Here is a 5,868-nt window from a genome sequence, read left to right as displayed (position 1 = left end):
TACAGGTAAAAAACGATGAAGTCATTGTTAATGTTGGACAGCACATGTTAAACAAACATCAGCCAAAAACCAACAGTACAGATGCAGCCACCGAAAATGGCCGGCCAATCCGTGACGCGACCTTGGCCGGTCCTTGGCCGATTCGTGGCCGAACCTTGGCCTAAACGTGATCCCCCGCTAATGACGTAGGAATTCCGGCCACTGGTGGGAACGCCCCTAAGCAGCATTTGGGGAAAATGGTGGTAATGTCTTGTTTATCCACCAGGAGGAGCAGTAATAGTGGAAGCGCATTCATTTACAGTCCGCTGTATACTGTACCAAGGATCCTCACATCATTGAACTGTAATTGTAAGCGGAACTGTCCATTAAAAACAATAGAAAGATGAGATTAAAGCGGTCATTATAGTGGAGCAGTCAGTATTGTCTGGAGGGACGGGCTGGGCTTGAAGTTCAGCCCGGGACCTCGGACAGGCTGTGAGCGCTGCACCGCCAGCGAAACTGGGTAAAAAAATAATTAAAATAATTCTGATCACCAGCCGGTTTGGCCTGGGAATGACCTGGGAAGCCTAATCCTCTCATCAGTGTCACATTGTTCTTCCAAGTCTTCACAATGTTAAGCTTTTTGTTTGTTTATATTTTCGCTTTTATCTTATAATCAAAACTGCGACCAAAATGACTCCTTCCCAAACTAATAATACCGGCAGTCGTTATTGTATGCTGAGCTAGGGTTAGGGTTAGTAATTGCATAATAAGTGGATTAATATTTACTTCTTTGACTCTCCTCCACCTGCTTCATCAAACCTCAGCAGTAAACATATATGAAGGCAGCAGCTGACACAGTAACAGTGAGTGCAGCGCACTGTGCAGTCTAAACTCTGCTCTGATGAATTATATGAATGTACAGCGAGTCAATCAGGATTGTGAAACGTCAGCTGCAGAGCCCCAGTCTCCATCATCAGATCAATGCCCGGTTCATTTTCCATTTTATAAACAATACTTTAGAGGTTTTCGTGAAGTCACACTGTGACAGTGACGTGCATTAGTGTGTGTGTGTCATCAGTGGCTATAAAAGGCCTTTTCTTAAAGGATAAAGTGGTGTTTGAGCCAAAGTTACGGCGGAGCGGCGGCTCCTTGAAATGGGACGCAGCCTTCCTGCGGCAGACAGCTAGCAGCAGGAACCGGACGCGCCAGGTTAGCCTAAGAAGCTACTGAGGCGTCCGTGACAACCACCATAGCAACAGCCTTTTAAGAACTCCTCACTCAGAGTTCAAACGAACAAAAATATATGATTTGAAACAGTTACAGCTGCAGAGCTGTGGCGGCTTCTTTAAACGTTGTTTACATAGATGATCATGAATGATACGATGTAGCTAGCAGTGTAGCTAGCAGTGAATGAGGTGACGTCATTGTGTGCGCATTTCACAGCTGTCTGTCTCAGTCTGTTGTTGATATTACTCCAATTAACATGTGTTTACTTTCTCTGGACCATCTCAGGTCCACCGTTACAATTTCAGCCTACAAAATGATTTCAGTATGAACACACACTCTAACATCAGTGCGCTTTATGAAGTCCAATCCTTAAAATAAATATTATGTTTGTAAACATTCATGTCTCTGAAATAAGTACAGATGTTCATGTTTGTCATTACCATTTTATTTGTTTAGAGAATTGTGAACTTCACATTGTGTATCTAATCAGAGTCTCAGCAACCTTCAGTCAGAGACTGAGACTGGATCACAGCTTTAACCTCTGCAGAGTCACAGACAGACACAAACCTTCCAAATCACACACAAGCAGCCCAGTCTCATCATTGTTGGATGCCTCTACTGTACACTACACTGTGATCAATATATTAAAAATTATAAATGAAAAGATAACATTCACATAAAGCTGTTTGAAAGTAAAATTTATAGGTACTTTCTAATAATATTTTTAAGGATCTTTGTCAGAGACCAGACAGAGCCATGACTCTCAAGAACCAGAGACTGAAATATGGAAAGAAAAAAAAATCCCTATGAGAAATAAATGTGCAACAGTAAATATTTTGTCCACTGGAAAATAATCGTTTTGAAACAAAAGCTTGGGATATCATCAAACCAGAAAAATAGAACTCATTTTTTTCTTTAATAACACACCTTAGCATGTAGTAATGTGACACATTTCCAAACAACAATACATAGATTTTGTTCAATGTTTTAATTGTGGCAGTGAAAACACATGTTGCTGTGTGAGTGTGACTGGCAGCCTGTGCACTGAGACCATGAAGCACGCTTCTCTGAAGCAGCTTCTTCTTCTTCTTCTTGGCATCAAAACAGAGGTGGGAGAAATCTACCAAAAGGAGAAAGAACATCTGAGGTGAAACCAGTCAGGACAAATGATTAAATTATATATAGTAGTTCAATACAGCCTCTCAGGTAGCTTTGTGTTGATTTCAGCTCACTGCTCCTGTCTGTGGACCCGTGGTTTTTATGTTTGTAACCACTTAACTTCCATTCATCTATTTAACTCAGGGAGGAGAAATGTCAGGTTGGTGCAGGCTGGTGAGTTTAGGAGGGAGGTGCGTTTGGTTCTCTGTTGTCATTATCTGAAAGATTTGGTTCACCCTGTGGCTGGGCTGTATCTGGGGTTATGTTGGACCTGTCACACTTAGCAAGTTTCCCAGGTTGGTGTTTATGGTTTAGAACTTCTAGTTCTGGAGCATCATCTGTGGCTGTGTAGGGTCCCGTTGGTTTTTGCTGTTTCTCCAGATCTGCGTTGGAAATTAGGTTATTGATCTCAGTGCATTCCTAAACAGGCTGAACAAGGTTATATATCGTCACCCTCCTAAAAAAATGGTCAAAGACATTTTAAAAATTTTATTTTTGTCTAAATTAAATTTTCAACATTCGGTTCAGTTTTTTGTGTTTTCTGAAAAGCCTGAAAAAATAAAGTAGACCATAATTTTGGGAGGGTGACGACATGTTTCATGGCTAAATAACATAACTGCTGCAGTCTGATAGTGACAGCAAGATCTGAAGCAGTGGGTGACGAGGAAGAGGAGGAATACAACAATTTGAAGAGATCCCTCAGTCTACAGTCAGCACAACGGCTACATTAGTGGCTGTTTGAGTTTCCTTCCATCTGCTGTGAACCTGAAGCACGGAGAACACAAAACATCTCTTCCAAATCTGGGATCACAATTACAAATATGTTCTTATTAAAGGTGAAATATGTGTTGTGACCTGGCTTTTTATACACCTGGCGACCCTGGGTCATCATTGGTAACCCATCCCCACCCCCACACCCATCCCACACACATTCCGATCTACTGGCCCCGTGTACATAACAAAAGGTGGCCTAATGAGATGTAAACTGCCATTTGGAGGTGCTTGGTAGAAAAAGGAGTAGTGTGAAAATGCTGGTAGTTCTAGTGGTCCAAGCTGTTCACCCACTCCTCCAACCTCCTACAACAGTCTCCTAAATCCTTAGGGCTTGGTTTGTGGCCTGAACTTGAGTTCAAGCTTCTCCAAACTCCACTGGTGTTGCTCTGCTGTAGCTGGTCCTCCATCTTCTTTCTGTAGGTGTTTTTTCCATCCCTGATTTTCCTTCTGAGATCCTTCTGCACAGCTCTCAGCTCCTCCTTATTTCCTGATCTAAAGGCTCTCTTCTTCTCCTTCAGGAGAGCCTTTGTTTCAGAGCCACAGTTATGTATAACAAGTAATACTCAAGTGAATGTTAAACATGTATTAAAAGAAAAATGATTCAGCTCAGCTCACAAGAAACTGCTGGATACTATTCTGGAAATGCCTAATGAATACAAGGCCACTGTGAGCAATGACAAACCTTTAAACATGATAATCAAAAAGTTACGTTAAGTATCATTGCTCACCTTTATTTATGAGAATGTCACTTCTCAAAATGATTGCATGCTGTCAGCTCTCATGGGTGAAGTTTGGCTTTGAGGGTTGGAGAAGAAGCTTTCCAGCACCTTTGGATTTCCAATTCAGTTCTGAAAGAGCAAAGACACAAACTACAATGATGTATGAAGCGGAAATGTTTGATTGTTGCTGCAGCACAAAACAGGTTTATAAACTGGTAGCTGATATAGCCTGAAGTATTAAAGATGAACCTCCTCTTCCACAAAAAAAAAAAAAAAAAAGATTTAGTGGTTCTTATTGCTGTTCTCAAATCTGCTCCCTCCACTGATAAACAACAACAATGTAAAACATATTAATGAATCAGTAACAAAATTATGGTGTTGAAAGTAAGTAGCCTGATGCTTCTAGATTAGTGACTCCAAAGCAGGCTGAGTCAAAACCTGAGATGGAGACTGGGTTTGTTTAAAGCTGAGGACAGTGACTCAGTCCCTGCTCACTGACAGGATTCCCAGAGTCTGGAAGCTAATACACTGTAAGTAATACACTGTAATACACTGTAAGTTTCAGCTCATTGTCAGGTGCTGGCAGGTTTCATGGATCCTCAGGTTTGTCACAGAGGATTAAAGGCAGCCAGACTTTCAGTTTTATGTGTATAGCGCCAAATCACAACAGTCACCTCAAGGCTCTTTCCACAGAAGAGCTGAAGGCTCTGCATCCCATTCTACTCTTAAGTATCATAGGAACCACAAGTAAGCCAGCAGTCTGAAGTATAAACAGACTGCTCTTTGTTTAAATAGTGAATATAAGAAACTTGCTAATATAAGGTTTGTTTACAGTGAATATAAAGAAATCACAGGAACCTCCCCAGCAGTCTAGGCCTATAGCAACATAACTAAGAGAGGCTTCAGGGTCACCTGATCCAGCAACTGTGTTCAGACCAGTATCATTTTATTTTACATTGTGATAAGCCTGGGTCAGTTCAGTGCAGATTAAGGTGCCGTTTACACGAGACCGTTTTCATTTGGAAACGGTGTCGTTTTGATGCGTTTCGGCCTTGCGTTTACACGACAACGGTGTCGTTTTGATGCGTTTCGCCCTTCTGTTTACACGACAACAGAGTGAAAACGATGTGTTTCAGAAACGGGGTCCAGAGTGGAGCGTTTCAGAAACGCACCGGCTTGCGTTTTCGTGTAAACACTTGAAACCGGGGTGATTTGAAAACGCTCGACTCGCACATGCGCACTATGGTTGCGACGGCCAGTTTTTCGCGCACGCGCAAACTGATAAACAGTACTCGCGGATTCACAAGTGCTTCTTATGCTTTTCCTGTGTTTTTACCGTTTTGTAATTCAGCGTTGTGTGCAGCAGCGATCCAACCTCATCATCGGTCCACACAAAACCTCTCACATTGGCCGTTTTGTAAGTAATGAACAATTTGCCGCACTACCTACTGTGTCACTCCACGCATGCGCGTCTTGCGTAAACAAACTGCAAAGAGAAAACCAACGCCAACTTGCGGCCTGGCATGGGAACTACATCGTTTTCATCGTTTCACATGTCCTCGTGTAAACGCGGATCGTTTCTGAAACGCCATCGTGTAAACGAAAGGCTGAAATGCATCAAAACGACACCGTTTCCAGTGAAAACGGCTTCGTGTAAACGGCACCTAAATGAAGCACTGTACTCGCAGATATTGAATATGGATGCACTGAAGCTCATCAGGATATTTATTTGGAATCTGTGGCTGAAAATAATCATTTTACTTAACTAGTAAGTCCAGAAGCTCATATTTCTGTCATAACATTGTTTAAATAGTGAACGCTTTCCTACGATATCCGCTAACATTTGCACAGAAAATTTAAGCTAGCGTCTCAAAGACGGCAAAACCCGCAATAATCTCTACAAATGCATCTCAGAGTTGGGATATCAGCGCTCTCTTACACCACATTAATCTAATTTTAAGTGCTTATTGAACTCACTGCCGTAATAATATCACTATATAAACGCTGT

The sequence above is a fragment of the Archocentrus centrarchus genome, chromosome 20 (genome assembly GCF_007364275.1).
Source record: "Archocentrus centrarchus isolate MPI-CPG fArcCen1 chromosome 20, fArcCen1, whole genome shotgun sequence".
Lineage (NCBI taxonomy): Eukaryota > Metazoa > Chordata > Actinopteri > Cichliformes > Cichlidae > Archocentrus > Archocentrus centrarchus.
This window is presented reverse-complemented; position numbering follows the sequence as displayed.